Consider the following 17,738-nt stretch of genomic DNA (forward strand, 5'->3'; position numbering starts at 1 on the left):
TATGAAGACCACAGATACAAAACCAGTTACCATATCATTTTAATACTATAAAAGAGAAAGTCTGTGAATGCCTGTCAAAAAGGGAAAAATTAAGTTTCACCTACACCATGGAATAACATCTACCAAATTAAGTAAGTCTGGTCTCTACATACAGAACTTGAGAGTTAACCCAACATATTAAGTGAAAAAAAGCAAACTGCAGAATATTGTGTTAATATCCTAATGTTGTATATGTATTAAACCATTTATATCCACACATTATTTCCATTGTATAAGATTTACATTAAAATAGAAAAATGAATGCAAAAATACAACATTCACCTCTGAAATATCTGAAGAGTCAAGATTATTACGTATTCACCTTCAAAGAAAAACAAAAAGGCAATAAAATACAAGGGGAGAAAACACAGGTTTACTCCAGATTGTAAAGAGCCTTATAACATGTCAAGAAACCTAGTCTTTATTCTGCAAGCAACCTGGAATTAAGAGGGTTATCAGAAAGACACTAAGCATCAGAAAGATAATCAGATCAGTGTTTCAGAATGAGAGTTCTTGTGACAGTTGGAAGGTGAACAGAGTGAACAATTTGGTGGCAGGGAGTCAGGCTAATATGTCAAGGAAAGAACAAAGAAATCTGAACAAATGTAGATAAAGTGGTGGAAAGAGAAGAGGGAGGAAATCAAATAGATATGTCTAAAATAAAAAATATGGGAGAAGGCGTGCATAAGATAGGATAAGAGCAAAAGAATGAAGTTTCTACCATTGATGAGATGCATGGATGATGAGATATTTCCATTAGAAAGAACTGCCAAGGGCAGTGGTGTCTTTTGGGGAAAGTCAGGATTCAGTTAAACTTAACTAGAACACTGTTGCTCAGGAATACCTCAGCAAAGGATGGAAAAGAAATGAGAAAATATTGTAAATTAACTCAAACTATTTCTAAAATGCCCTCTGTGTTGTTATGAAACCTTATAAATAGCTAATAAGGGAGAAGAACATGGATGGCTCCGTGGGTTAAGCATCCATCTCTTAATTTCGGCTCAGGTCATTGTCTCAGGATCATGAGATTGAGCCCCATGTAGAGCTCTGTGCTCAGCAAGTAGTCTTCTTGAGATTTTCTCTCTCCCTCTCCCTCATCCCTTACCCCTCACACTCACTCACATGCACGTGTTCACTCTCTCTCTCTCTGTCTCTCAAATAAATCTTTAAAAATAAATAAACAGTTAATAAGGGAAGATACTGATATTTATAACTAAAATAAGATCCAGAGTTCATAGATTTGATTTACCCATTCCATTCTCAGTTCCCCATTATCAGAAAGAAACAAGAATTATAATAGCATGAATAGAAATCTCTAGTGCATGTCTGCCTTCCTAAATAGAATGGATGTGGATACACATAATCTTTTTTTAAACAAGGAGGTTTAGCATAGAATTTTAGCATATATGTAAATATATTTGACTGCACCTATTGACAGAGCCTGTAGGCACATATCCGTGTATCCACAGCACATTCACACATATTTGAAACGCTACAGATAAGCCAGACCCAAAGATTCCAACTAAAAATTTAATTTAAAAAGTAAAACTTGTTGTATAAAAACTTAAGCTTCATTCTAATGTTCTACTTCATTCCAACTTTTTGCACTCTGCTCCTCGTTTATCAATGATAATCTCAAATTCAAAAAGAAGACCCATATTAACATAAATCTGTTTTACAAAATTCAAAAGTTTCTAAGTAATTGTAAATGCTTATTACATATTCCCAAAAAGGGAAATTTATAGATCTTTGGTGTTAGTATAAAATGCACTCAAGTCCGCCTCCTATACTTACTTATCAATATTTTAAATTCTGTTTGTGGGAATTCTTGCCCAGGACGAATGCTCTGAGCCAACTGGAGATCCCCAATTACCACAGATTTAATTTGCAACAAACTGAATTACTATGTTTTAGGACAAACATAAACAAAGTGGGTTTTCTATAGAGCTTTCAAATAACCAGGACGTTCATGAGTCAGAATGTTTTATTCCCTGAGCTTTCATATATTAGAGAAGACTACTCGTAAATAAACTGTAAGCCTGAGTTTCTTGGGCCAATTTTTACAAGTATAGTAAATAAGATTTAGGCACAGCTATTCCACATATTGATCATTACACCCTCTACCAACTTATGGGAAATATCCACGAGCAACATAAGACTGTTTCAACTGTTCTTTTTAAATTTACACTCAATTAATTAATATATAGTATATTATTAGTTTCAGAAGTAGAGTTCAGTGATTCATCAGTCTTATGATGTTCAGTGTTCATTACGTCACATGACCTTCTTAATGTCCATCACCAAATTACCCCATCCTCCCATCCTCCTCCCTCCCAGCAACTTTCAGTTTGTTTCTGATTAAGAGTCTCTTACGGTTTGTCTCCCTCTCTGATTTTGTCTTGTTTTATTTTTTCCTTCCTTCCTCTATGATCCTGTTTTCTTAAATTCCACATATGAGTGAGATCATAGGATAATTGTCATTCTCTAACTGACTTATTTTGCTTAGCATAATACCATCTAGTTCCATCCACTTCATTGCAAATGGCAAGATTTCACTTTTTTAATGGCTGGGAGTAGTATTCCATTGCATATACCACATCTTCTTAATCTATTCACGTGTCGATGGATATCTGGGTTCTTTCCATTATTTGGCTATTATGGACACTGCTGCTATAAACATTGGGGTGCGGATGCCCCTCTGGCTCACTACATTTGTATCTTTGGGGTAAACACCTAGCAGTCAAGACTGTTTCAGCTTTTCTTCATTCTCATGTTGACTCCTGACACTTGAAATCACTCCAGGGTTCCAGATAGTCAGACTCACAGAGAATGTGCAACAAATGCTTCAGGTAAGGTCAAAATATATAGGAATGGTCATCTGACACATCAGATAATTTCAAGCAATTCAAAACAAAGTCCCTTTTCTTTGCAGTGTGAATCTTAATAGACTCATTCCATTTTTGGATGAACTGGACAGACATAAACATGATTTGGAGCACTCTAAATTCTGATCTCCACAATGATGATATAATTTTATTATCATGAGCTTCTATTATCACTAGAAGCATCTCATGTGGGTCAAATGTCACTAAAATAGTGTGACCATACATGTACATTTAAAATTTCCAGTTAGGAGTGCCTGGGTGGCTCCGTCAGTTAAGAGGCTGCCTTCAGCTCAGGTCATGATCCCAGGGTTCTGGGATCGAGTCCCACATCAGGCTCTCTGGCCAGCAGGGAGCCTGCTTCTTCCCCTTTCTCTGCCTGCCTCTCTGCCTACTTGTGAACTCTGTATGTCAAGAAATAAATAAAATCTTAAAAAAAAAAAAAAAGAAAGAAAAGAAGCTACATCTCCTTTAAAAAAAAAAAAAAGGAAAACTAGAGCATCTATTTCAACCTACTTTCAACTTTGTCACCAGAGCTAAAAGTATAAAACATATTCCTCCCAGCCCTCACTTCTCTTCTTCTCCACCTGGATATATTTCATAAAAAATAAACCAACTGACAAGGCAGATTAATCTCTCACTATTATGCAAACACTGATTTTGGTAGCAATTGTTCTTCTTATCTTCATTCTTTTCTTAGATAACAATATTTCCAAAGTTACTGTGGTAGGCAAAATAACAGTATCCCAAAAATATTCCATACCTTAATCCTTGGAGTATGTGACTGACTATGTTATGTTGCATGGCAAGGGGATTTCAGGTGGCAGATGGAATTGCTAATCAGCTGACCTTATCCTGGATTTTTTAAAAGATTTTATTTAGTTAGTTAGTTAATTAGTTATTTGAGACAGAGAACATGAGGGGGGGAAGTCAGAGGGAGAAGCAGACTCCCTGCTGAGCAGGGAGCCTGATGAGGGACTCAATCCTGAGACTCCAAGATCATGACCTGAACCAAAGGCAGTCGCTTAACCAAATGAACCACCCAGGTGCCCCTTATCCTGGATTTTTTTTTTTTTTTTCCAAAACAACTGCATTGACTAAAACCACTAAAATAAGGAGAGGATAATTCTTGTCTTGTTCATGAATTTTATACCATTTAATATGATGTTTGCTATTGGATATCTTTTGACATTAAGTAAGAATTTGTTCTTTCAGTAATGAACAAAAAGACAAAGAATAGCATAATAGATAAAAAACACAGTCTTGGAATTCAAACTGCAAAGTTCAGATGCTGGTTCCATCTGTAACTGCATGACCTTGGTAGGATTTTGTACCCACTCTGTGCCTGTTTCCTTATCTATATAAAATAAGCAAATGAGTACTAGCTACTTCAGAGGGATGTTAGGAAGATTACATTTGACAGTCCATGTAGAGTGCTAGATCAGTGCCTAATACATATTAATCATTGTTTCTATAGAAAAAGTAATCCAGAATGTTCTTACTGTTTGTTAAATTTGTTTAGGATATAATTCAGGATCATATAGGTTTTCCCTTTTAATACATTAAAATATTCAATTCCTGGTAAGAAACATCTCTATGCTCCTGGAATTAAGTTTGTCTCCCCACAGAATATATTTTTAAATATAATCCTAGATTGCTATTTATAATTTAGGATTTTGCATCCTTATTCATATATAAAATTGGTCTCCAGTTTTCTTACCTCTTTCATTTCAGTTTTGGTATCAGAATAGGTAAACTTAAGAGTTTTCTGTCTTTTTCTAATCTCCAGAATAAATCAACTAATCTAGAAATTAAATTATCACTTGAAAATTTGAAAGAACATGTAAAATTACCTAGGACTAGCACTTCTGTGGAGTACAGCCTAAAAATTTCCAGTGTGTTTATGGTTATTGATTTATCAATACAGTCACCTTAGACATGCATCAATCTGTAACTGACATTTTTCTAGGAAGTCAATTATTTCCATTTGTTTTCTAATTTATTGATTAAAAACTAAATATATTTTTATATCTATTATCTTCTGTACTAGCAATGCTATCACCATTTTCATTCCTAATATTCTGTATTATTTTTTTCTTCAGGTTTGCCTAGATGGGTCTATTTTATTGTCATATCCAAAGATATAGTTACCATTATTTTTATCAAACATCTACCAAATGAGTCATTTATTCACGACTTGCTTGTTTACTTAATAATTTACTACTTTCTGGGGTTTTCTTTGTATTTTGTTTTTTTGTTTTTTTAAGAGAGAGAGAGAGAGGGAAAATGCAGGCTCCATGCCCAACACCAAGTCTGATGTGGGCCTTGATCGCACAACCCTGAGATCATGACCTGAGCAGAAATCAAGAGTCAGACACTTAACTGACTGAGCCACCCAGGCACCCCAATTTACTATTTTCTGTTCTTAACTATAACAATTCAACCATACAACTTTTTATTATATCATTTTTTTAAAGATTTTATTCATTTATTTGACAGAGAGAGAGATCACAAGTAGGCAGAGAGGCAGGCAGAGAGAGAGGGGGAAACAGGCTCCCCGCTGAGCAGAAAGCCCAATGTGGGGCTCGATCCCAGTACCCTGAGATCATTACCTGAGCCAAAGACAGAGGCTTAACCCACTGAGCCACCCAGGTGCCCCTATTATATCATTTTCTTTAGTTGAATGCTTAATTTATTCTTTCCTATTTAAAAATAAATGATTTATTTAAAAATAAAATCATTACAGGCTATGACTCCTTCTACTGAGTAGGATTTTGTCCAGATCACTTAGGTTTTGACAAGTCATATTTCATTTCAATTATTATACATGGAGTTTATAAAATTCAGTTTTTATTTCCTTTGTACCCTGAAAATTAGTGCTTGCTTTTAAATTTACAAATGCTTAGATTTGTTGTCTTTTAAAAATATATTTCTAGTTTTATCACATTATAGTCAGAGGGTATAATTATTCAACTTCAAATTCCTTTAGATGTCCTTTGGAAACTAGTATATGGTTTTCTTATGTTACATGAGCACTAAAATGTATATTCTCTGTTCTTAAAGGTGGGATGTATATTTTTTAAACTTTCTAATTACATAATTCATACCATCCATAATCCTACCTTGTCTCTACTTCACCATCTAAATCTGAGAAATGTTGCCATACACAGTATAATCACTATGATCAAACTTTTTATTTTCTTTTTTATTTACATTTCATTGAAAAATTTTTCAATTTGATAGACACAGGAATTTGTCAGGAAAGATGATCCCATCAAAAAACCAGCATGTGACTTCCTCTTTGCTGATTTCTGTGTTTGGCCCCAACACAGACTGTCCTGTGCTCGTTATCTGTGATGCTGAAAACTATCCTACTCAGAGTAGTACCACATGGAAATCCAGGCCATAGATACCAATGCCTGAGTCATATTTGATCCCCAGATCAATGTGTTCCTGGACCTCAAAACCAAGTTTCCAATATCAAAGAAGCTATTTTTTTTTCTTTTTTAAATAAATATTTTATTTATTTATTTTAGAGAGAAAGAGAGTGAAAGCGGATGCATGAACTGGCGTTGGGGGGGCAGAGGGAGAGAGAGAATTTCAAGCACCCAACAGGGCGCTTGATCTCATGACTCTGAGATCATGACCAGAGTTAAAATCGAGAGTTAGAAGCTTAGCCACCAAGGCACCCCAAGAAGTTACTTTTCCTTAACTCATTCTCCTGCACCGTTAGACTTTTCTCTAGGATTTCTTCTCCCTTGGCCCCATGCACTGTGCAGTGCACAGCAATTTTTCATTTCTCCTGATGCCAAAAAACCAGAGAGTGTATTTAGCTTTGGAGAACACAGGGGTCTGGCCTGTGAGCTGCTCCAGCACTTTGGCTGCCTCACTCAGTCTGTCTCCACTCTGCCCCACACAGATGTTGAAGCAGTGCCTGGGGATGTGAAGTTCCTGAATGGGGATCTCCTTTTCACCTTGATCTTGTCCATGGTGGAGAACAGAAAGACAAAATCTGTGATTGAACTGTAATCAAATATTCTTTGGGGCACTGGTAGCTCAGTCAGTTAAGCATCTGCCTTTGGCTCAGAGTCCTGGGATGAGCCCCACTGAGCAGGTAGCCTGCCTCTCCCTCCTCTTCCCATTCATGCTCTCTCTCACTATCTCTGTCTCTCTCTCTCTCTCACTCTCAAATAAATAAATAAATAAAATCTTTAAAAATAAAAATAATTGTCTTTGTATTTCTAAATTTGTTTCACATTGTGTTATGTTCTTCAGTTAAGCAAAAGAATGACTGATCTTTATGGATTATACACATTATTATTACCATATTTTATTATTGTTATGTAATACTCTACAGCTTGAATTAGATTTTGTTGGCTATTAACATTGCTACCTAAGTTTTCTCTTTCTTTCTATTTAACTGGTATAGTGTTAACTATCCATTTATCTTCCTTCTATTTCTGTATATGCGGTCCGTATATACAATGGAATATTACGTAGCCATCAGAAAGGATGAATACCCAACTTTTGTAGCAACATGAACAGGACTGGAAGAGATTATGCTGAGTGAAATAAGCAGAGAAAGTCAATTATCATATGGTTTCACTTACTTGTGGAACATAAGGAATAATATGGAAGATATTAGGAGAAGGAAAGGAAAAGTGAAGGGGGGAAAATCAGAGGGGGAGATGAACCAGGAGAGACTGTAGACTCTGAGAAACAAATTGAGAGTTTTAGAGGGGAGAGGGGTGGGGGGATGCGTGAGCCTGGTGGTGGGTATTAAGGAGAGAACATATTGCATGCACCACTGGGTGTTATACATCAACAATGAATCTTGGAATACTACATCAAAAACTAATAATGTTTGGGACATTGGGGAGGGTATGTGCTATAGTGAGGGCTGTGAATTATGTAAACCTGGCGATTCACAGACCTGTACCCCTGGGGCTAATAATACATTATATGTTAATAAAAAATTAAAAATTAAAAAAAAAATACTAATGATGTATTGTATGGTGACTAACATAACACAATTTAAAAAAAAAAAAAGCCATAACTGCAATTGGCTTTCTATGTTTTACAATCTGAGAAGTTTTGACTTTTAATATGTTCACATTTGGTATTATTCCTGTGACTGAATTTTATATAGTCTTTATTATCCTTTCCTACTCTTTGTATGCTTTCTTCAGTTTTCAAACACTTATGTTAGTCTTTTAGTTTTTACAACTACATTAAACTGTGTTTCTTATTGATGTCAAGAACTAAACTGTAACTATATTCATCCTTAACAAAGTATAATTTGCATTTTTCTTTTCTTACTTTCACCCCAAAGGCTTGATCAAATAATGTGGAATTTTTTTTTTAATTTCTTTTCAGCATAACAGTATTCATTGTTTTTGCACCACACCCAGTCCTCCATGCAATACGTGCCCTCCTTAATACCCACCACCTGGCTCCCCCAACCTCCCACCCCCCGCCCCTTCAAAACCCTCAGGTTGTTTTTCAGAGTCCATAGTCTCTCATGGCTCACCTCCCCTTCCAACTTCCCTCAATTCCCTTCTCCTCTCCATCTCCCCATGTCCTCCATGTTATTTGTTATGCTCCATAAGTAAGTGAAACCATATGATAATTGACTCTCTCTGCTTGACTTATTTCACTCAGCATTATCTCTTCCAGTCCCGTCCATATTGCTACAAAAGTTGGGTATTCATCCTTTCTGATGAAGGCATAATACTCCATAGTGCATATGGACCACATCTTCCTTATCCATTAGTCTGTTGAAGGGCATCTTGGTTCTTTCCACAGTTTGGCGACCGTGGCCATTGCTGCTATAAACATTGGGGTACAGATGGCCCTTCTTTTCACTACATCTGTATCTTTGGGGTAAATACCCAGTAGTGCAATTGCAGGATCATAGGGAAGCTCTATTTTTAATTTCTTGAGGAATATCCACACTGTTCTCCAAAGTGGCTGCACCAACTTGCATTCTCACCAACAGTGTAAGAGGGTTCCCCTTTCTCCACATCCTCTCCAATACACGTTGTTTCCTGTCTTGCTAATTTTGGCCATTCTAATTGGTGTAAGGTGGTATCTCAATGTGGTTTTAATTTGAATCTCCCTGATGGCTAGTGATGATGAACATTTTTTCATGTGTCTGATAGCCATTTGTTTGTCTTCATTGGAGAAGTGTCTGTTCATGTCTTCCGCCCATTTTTTGATATGATTATCTGTTTTGTGTGTGTTGAGTTTGAGAAGTTCTTTATAGATCCTGGATATCAACCTTTTGTCTGTACTGTCATTTGCAAATATCTTCTCCCATTCCGTGGGTTGCCTCTTTGTTTGGTTGACTGTTTCCTTTGCTGTGCAGAAGCTTTTGATCTTGATGAAGTCCCAAAAGTTCATTTGCGCTTTTGTTTCCTTTGCCTTTGCAGACATATCTTGAAAGAAGTTGCTGTGGCTGATATCAAAGAGGTTACTGCCTATGTTCTCCTCTAGGATTCTGATGGATTCCTGTCTCACATTGAACAAATCGATAAGAGAAGAGAGAAGAACCACATGGTCCTCTCAATTGATGCAGAAAAAGTATTTGACAAAATCCAGCATCCGTTCCTGATTAAAATGCTTCAAAGTATAGGGATAGAGGGAATGTTCCTGAACTTCATAAAATCTATCTATGAAAAACCTACAGCAAATATCATCCTCAATGGGAAAAAGCTTGCAGCCTTCCCGTTGAGATCAGGAACACAACAAGGATGCCCACTCTCACCACTCTTGTTCAACATAGTATTAGAAGTCCTAGCAACAGCAATCAGACAACAAAAAGAAATAAAAGGTATCCAAATTGGCAATGAAGTCAAACTCTCTCTCTTCACAGATGACATGATTCTTTATATGGAAAACCCAAAAGACTCCACCCCCAAACTACTAGAACTCATATAGTAATGTGGCAGGATGCAAAATCAATGTACAGAAATCAGTGGCTTTCTTATACACTAACAATGAAAATACAGAAAGGGAAATTAGAGAATCGATTCCATTTACTATAGCACCAAGAACCATAAGATACCTGGGAATAAACCTAACCAAAGAGGTAAAGGATCTGTACTCGAGGAACTACAGAACACTCATGAAAGAAATTGAAGAAGACACAAAAAGATGGAAGATCATTCCATGCTCTTCGATCGGAAGAATAAACATTGTTAAAATGTCTATACTGCCTAGAGCAATCTATACTTTTAATGCCATTCCAATCGAAATTCCACTGGTATTTTTCAAAGAGCTAGAGCAAATAATCCAACATTTGTATGGAATCAGAAGAGACCCCGAATTGCTAAGGAAATGTTGAAAAACAAAAATAAAACTGGAGGCATCGCGTTACCTGATTTCAAGCTTTACTACAAAGCTGTGATCACCAAGACAGCATGGTACTGGCATAAAAACAGATACATAGACCAGTGGAACAGAGTAGAGAGCCCAGATATGGAACCTCAACTCTATGGTCAAATAATCTTTGACAAAGCAGGAAAAAATATACAGTGGAAAAAAGACAGTCTCTTCAATAAACGGTGCTGGGAAAATTGGACAGCTATATGTAGAAGAATGAAACTCAACCATTTTCTTACACCGTACACAAAGATAAACTCAAAATGAATAATGTGGAATTTTAATGACATATTATTTCCTCTTCTTGACATTACAGAGACATTTCTTAATAACTGTTTTGTATCTGACAACCATATTATCAACAATGATTTATGCTTACTGGTTTTATTTTAACTGTGGTTTCTTAAAGATTCATTAAGATTTTATGATATATGGTCGATATCTTTTACAGCCATTATCCATCCATTCATCTATCCATCGTCATCTGCACTGCCTACATAACTTGGCCATTGTACATAATGCTAAAATAAACACAGTGGTGCATATATCTTTTCAAATTAGTGTTTTTGTGGACTTACCAGATCATATGATACTTCCATTTTCAATGTTTTGAGGAACTTCCATACTGTTTTCCACAAGGCTACACAGGTTCATTATTTCTACCAACAGAGCACATGGAATCCTTTTTCTCCACATCCTCATAAATATTCCTTTCTTGTGTTGATTTTAGCTATTCTTACATGTGTGAGGTGCCTTGTCATCGCAGTTTTGATTTGCATTTTTCTAATGATGAGTAATGTTAAGCATCTTTTCTTATGTCTGCTGGTCATCGGGATGTCTTCTTTGGAGAAATGTCTGTTCAGGTTTTCTGCCCATTTATTAATTGGACTTTTGGGGGATTTTTTGGTGTTGAGTTGTAGCAGTTCTTTACACATTTGAGCTACTAGTCCTTCACTGGATAAATTATTTGCATATCTTTTCCCATTCAGTAGTTGTCTTTAGCTCTATTGTTTCCTTTGTTGTACAGAAGCTTTTATGTTGATATGGTCCCAACAGCCTATTTTTGCTTTTGTTTCCTCTGCCTCTGGAAACCTATCTAGAAGGATGTTGCTATGGTCAATGTCAGAGACATTAATGCTTGCACTGTATTCTACAATTTTTATGGTTTCAGTTCTTTCAGATCTTTAATTTATTTGGAGTTTATTTTTTGTGTATGGTGTAAGAAAGTGATCCAATTACATTCTTTTGAATGTAGCTATCCAGTTTTCCAAAAACCATTTGTTGAAGAGAATGTCTTTTTCCCACTGCAAATTTTTACCTTGTTTGTTGAAGATTAATTGAAGATGTAATCATGATTTCTGGGTTTCTTATTCTGTTCTAATGATCCTATGTGTCTATTTTTGTGCCAGTGTCATACTGTTTTGATACTACATTTTCTGTTCTGTCCTATTAATCTATATGTATATTGTTGTGACAGTACACCATACTGTTCTGATTACTACAACTTTGTAATTTATCTTGAAATCTGGAATTGTGATTCCCCGAGTTCTCATCTTCTTTTTTCAACTGCTTTGGCTATTTGGGGTCTTTTCCAGTTCCATGAACATTTTAGGATTCTTTGTTCTAGTTCTGTGAAAAATGCTGTTGGTATTTTAATAGGGATTACATTTAATGTGTAGATTGCTTTGCGTGGTATAAACATTTTAACAATATTTATTCTCCCAATCCATGAGTATGGGATATCTTTCCATTTCATTGTATTGTATTCAACTTCTTTCACCAGTATTTTATAGTTTAAAGAGTACAGGTTTTAGAGGAGGAGGCAGGATGGTAGAAGAGTAGGGGACCTCATTTCATCTGCTCTCTTGAATTTAGCTAGATATCTATCAAAACATTCTGAACACCTATGAATTCAACCTGAGATATAAAAAGACATCTGCTGGAATTCTACAAGTAGAACAGCAACCACTTTCTCCAAGACAAGAGATGCAGAGAAATCAATCTGAAGGGATATATATACCTGAAGATAAAGCTGGGGAGGAGCCTCCCTAAGCCAGTTACCAGAAAGTGATATAGCAGGGGAGCACAAAATCAGAAATGTTAGAAATCTACTCCAGTGAGAGATATCCATGCCTGAAAGGTGCTCAGGTAACAAAGTAAGGTAGAATCCTAGGTGGGACACTGTGGTCTCAGGATCCCCAGGGTCACAGAACAAACGAGGGTGCCTGAGCCAGCAGAGTTCCCAAGCATTGGAGCCAGGAAACCAGCTGCAATCAGCTAGAGTGGGAGTGGGCTCTCAGCTCAGTTTGCCATAAACCCCAAACTGTATCACACAGAGAGACACTCTGTGTAGGGGCCCTGCAAAGGGCAAAAACATGGCAACCCTATGCCTTTTTCCCAAAGGGGTGGTGTGGGTGTGCCCATGATCTGGTGACCACTCTCTGGGTGGGGGCCCTGCAAAGGACAGAAATGTGGCAACCCTCCTCACTCCCCCTGGAGGACAGGTACAGGTGCACAATGCAGGAATCTACAGAGTTTGGCACACACAAAAGTGAGGACTGCTTTTCCCTGAGGGTTTAGAGAAGAGAGGGGGACCTGATCTTAGTTTGGGACTGGAGATCAGGGTGCACCATTTTTATTTTCATCGTCTAAAACACTGTGGAAACCCTTCAGGGAACAAAAGCCACACAGAACAACCCAAAGCAGCTTATGGGAAATGGGAAAAAGCTCGCAGCCTTCCCGTTGAGATCAGGAACACAACAAATTGCCAGCAAGCAAGGGGCGGTACAACTGCACCCAGGCAAAGACATCTGAGAATCAGCACAACACTCCTCTCTCCCAGAAGACCAGCTAGAACATCAGGTAAATACCAAGTTTATGGAGTACACAGAACTGCAAAACTCTAGCACTAGAGGAAAACTGTATATAGGATTTGAGGTTCTTTATCATGATTCTTTCATCTTTCAGTTTAAAATTTTCCTTTTTCCATTTCAACTAGTTTCTTATTTTATCAACTCTTGTTTTTAAGTCTTCTTTTAACTTTTATTTTTACACATTTTATAGATATAGTCTTCATTTTTTGCTTTTACTGTATTATATAGATATAGATATAGATACAGATACAGATATAGATAATACATAGTGCTTTCCTTACAATTTTGGGATTTAGTGTCTTCTAACAGACCAAAAAACACCCAGGACCAAGTGAATCACCCTGTTTTGTCCACCTGAGAGATTATATTCTCAATCCACCTCCCCCCCCTTTTTTTTTAACCTATTCAGATTTGTCTAGTGTATATTACACTTGGATCATGGTTGATATTTTTGATTTTGTTATCTCGTTCATCCAGTTTTCTCTGGGCAAAATGACAAGCAGGAGGAATTCACAACAAGGAAAGAACAAGAGGTAATACTCCTGTAACAGATCTAATGGACATGAATATAAGTAAAATGTCAGAACTGAAATTCAGGATAACAATTATAGTTACTAGCCGGGCTTGAAGAAAGCATGAAAGACACCAGAGAATCTCTTAGTGCAGAAATAAAATCTAATCAGGCCAAAATCAAAAATGTTTTAACTAAAATGCTGTCTAAGATAGTTGCTCTAACAGCTAAGTGAAATAAAGCAGAAGAGTCAGTCACATAGAAGACAAGGTGATGGAAAGGAAGTAAGTTGAGAGAAATCAAGAAAAACAACTGATGGACCATGAAGAGAAGCTTCAAGAAATCAGTGATAGCATAAAGTAAAACAATATTAGAATTACTGGAGTCTGAGAGGAAGAAGAAAGAGAGGGAGGGAGAAAGAGGGGTAGAAGGTATATTTGAGCAAATCATAGCTGAGAATTTCCCTAATCTTGGACAAAGCAGGAAAGAAGATACGATAGAAAAATGCCAATCTTTTCGATAAATGCTGCTGAGAAAATTGGGACAGCCACAAGTAGAAGAATGAAACTGGACCATTTCCTTACCCCATACACAAAGATAAACTCAAAATGGATGAAAGACCTAAATGTGAGACAGGAATCCATCAAAATCCTAGAGAAGAACACAAGCACCAATCTCTTCAACCTCGGCCACAACAATTTCTTGCTAGACATGTCTCCAAAGGCAAGTTCCAACTATTTAAAGAATTAATACCTGTTCTTCTCAAATTATCCTAATGTTATTTTTTGGTGCAACTATAAATGGGATTGTTTTCTTAATTTCTTAAGAAATTTCTGCTATTTCATTGTTAGTGTATAGAAATACAATGGATTTCTATATATTGATTTTGTGTCCTGTGATCTTACCAAATCCATTTATCAGTTCTAGTAGGATCTTGGTGAAGTCTTTAGGGTTTTTACATATAGTGTGTCATCGGAAAATAGTGAAAGTTTTACTTCTTCCTTAACAATGTGCATACCATTTATTCTTTTTTTTTTTTTTTTTTTGTCTGACTGCTGTGGCTAGGACTGTCAGTACTATGTTGAATAAACGTTGTAAGAGTGGACATCCTTATCTTGTTCCTGACTTACCGGGTAAGTACTCAGTTTTCCCCCACCAATATGCTGTTAGCTGTGGTTTTTTCATATATAGCCTTTATATGTTGAGGTATGTTCCCTCTAAACCTACTTTGTTGAGGGTTTTTATCATGAATGGATATGGTACTTTGTCAGATGCTTTTTCTGCATCTATTGAAATGATCATATGGTTTTTATTTTTTCTCTTACTGATGCGATCATGTTGATTGACTTACAAATACTGGACCACTCCTGTATCCTGGAAATAATTGTAGTAAATAATTCTTTTACTGTGTTATTTAATTCACTTTGCTAGTATTTTGTTGAGAATTGTTACATGAATGTTCTTCAGCGATACTAGCATATAATCCTCTTTTTTGTAATGTCTTTATCTGGTTTTGGTTTCTGGGTAATGCTGGCCTCATAGAATGAATCTGGAAGCTTTCCTTCTGCCTATTTTTTGGGATAGCTTGAGAAAAATAGATATTAATTCTTCTTTAAATGGTTGGTAGACTCCTATATTGTTGATGGGAATGCAAACTGATGCAGCCAGTCTCAAAAACAGTATGAGATTTCCCCAACAAGTTAAAAACAGAACTACCCTATGACCCAGGAATTGTACTACTAGGTATTTATCAAAAGGATACAAACATAGTGATTCAAAAGGGCACATGCACCCCAAAGTTTATAGCAGCACTATTAACAATAGTCAAAGTATGGAAAGAGCCCAAATGTCCATCAATTGATGAATGGATAAACAAGAAGTGGTGTACACACACACATGCACACACATGCACACGAATATTAATCAGCCACCAAAAAGAATGAAATCTTGCCATTTGCCGTATGTGGATGGAATTAGAGTGTATTATGCTAAGTGAAATAAGTCAGTCAGAAAAAGACACCATATGATTTCATTCATATGCTAAATTTAAGAAACAAAGTAGATGACATAGGGGAAGGAAAGGAAAACTAAAATAAGATAAAGACAGAGAGGGAGGCAAACTGTAAGAGGCTCTTAACTATAGAGAATAAACAGGGTTGCTAGAGGGGAGGTATATGGGGAAATGGACTAAATGGGTGATGAACATTAAGGAGGGCATTTGTTTTGATGAGCACTGGGTGTTATGTAAGTGATGAATCACTAGATTCTACTCCTGAAACTAATACTACACTATATATTAACTAACCTGAATTTAGATAATGTTTGAAGAAAAAAAAATAAAAATAAAAAATTAAAAAACTAATGTTTGGTAGAATTCACCTACAAAGTCAACCACCTGGCCCTGGACTTTGTTTGCCGGGAATATATTTTAAAGATTTTGTTAATTTATTTGAAAGAGAGAGAGAGAGCATGCAAGCACAAGTGGAGGGAGGGGCAGAAAGAGGGAGAAAGAGGCACCCCATTGAGAAGGAAGCCCAACATGGGGCTCGATCCCAGGATTCTGGGATCGTGACCTAAGCCTAAGGCAGGTACTTAACCCACTGAGCCACCTAGGCACCCCTATCTGTTGGGAATTTTTAAATCCAATTTCATTGCTAGTAATCGGTAATCAATCTTCGATTTTTCCATTTCTTCCTGCTTCAGTTTTGGTAGGTTATGTGATTCCAGGACTTTATCTATTTTTTTCTAGTTTGTCCAATTTGTTGGCATATAATTTTTCACAATATTCTCCTATAATCTTTTGTATTTTTGTGGGGGCAGCTATTATTTCTCCTCTTTCATTTGTGATTTTGAGTCCTCTTCTTTTTTTTTTTTTTTTTTTTTTTATGAGTCTTGTTAAACATTTATCAGTTTTTTTGTTCTTTTCAAAGAACCAGCTCCTGGTTTCATAGATCTGTTCTTTAGGGGTTTTTTTTAGTCTATTTCATTCATTTGTGCTCTAATCTTTACTATTTCCTTCCTTCTACTGATTTGGGATTTTGTTTGTTCTTCTTTTTCTAGCTCCTTTACGTGTAAGATTAGGTTGATCATTCCAGATTTAGTTGTTTCTTAAAGTAGGGCCTGCATTGCCATAAACTTCCCTTTGGGAACTGCTTTTGCTGCATCTCAAACATTTCGACCACTGTGTTTTCATTTTCATTTGTCTCCATGTATTTTTTTCTTTTTTATTTCCTCTCTGATTTCCTGGTCAACCCATTCACTGTTTAGTAGCATGTTATTCAAGCTCCAGGTATCTGTGTTCTTTCCAGATTTTTTCTTGTGGTTCATTTCTAGTTTCATAGCATTTTTGTCAGAAAAGAAACATGGCATGACTTTAATCTTTTTGAATTTGTTGAGGCTTGTTTTGTAGCCTAAGGTGTGATCTATTCTGGAGAACGTATCATGTGCACTTGAAAAGAATGTGTGTAGTCTGCTGTTTTAAAATAGAATGTTCTAAATGTATTTGTTAGATCCAATGTCATTCAAAGCCACTGTTTCCTTGTTGATACTCTGTTTGGATGAGATATATCCATTGATATAAGTGGAGAGTTACTATCAATTAAGATACTGATTCTGGTTCAATTTCATTTGTCCAAAGAACTTCTTGAGGAATTTTGTCTGACATATCTGCCTTGATACTAGAAAAAACAGCTATACATGCATAAACTGAATGCATATAATAGAGTCAAAATTTTCTTTTTATCTTGATACTCAGAATACAGTGCTCCACTATCTTCTAGCATCCACCGTTACAGTCAGGAAGACCAAGATCATTTTGATTCTCTCTCCTTTTTAAATAGTACCTACTTTTTCAGTCTTGATTCTTGTAATATGATTTTTGTCCCCAGGATCCAGAAATTCCACCATGATATACCTAAGTGATCGTCTTTTTCCTCCAATAGTTTTGGTTAGCACTTTGCACACACTTTCAATTGAAAAATTCAAATTTGTATTCATCTTGGGGAAATGTGTTTTCATTACTGTTTCCTTCACCTACTTACTCTACCTTTC

General features: G+C 36.3%; 1 protein-coding gene and 1 pseudogene across 12 annotated transcripts in view; both read right to left on the reverse strand.

The window, feature by feature from the left end:
* Positions 1-17,738, reverse strand: part of ANKS1B (ankyrin repeat and sterile alpha motif domain containing 1B) — a 1,143,054-nt gene that overhangs the window by 1,014,342 nt on the left and 110,974 nt on the right. The gene's annotated exons all lie outside the window — the stretch shown is intronic.
* LOC125106292 (60S ribosomal protein L11-like) lies at positions 6,153-17,684 on the reverse strand (annotated as a pseudogene).

Source organism: Lutra lutra, chromosome 8, assembly GCF_902655055.1.
Source record: "Lutra lutra chromosome 8, mLutLut1.2, whole genome shotgun sequence".
NCBI lineage: Eukaryota > Metazoa > Chordata > Mammalia > Carnivora > Mustelidae > Lutra > Lutra lutra.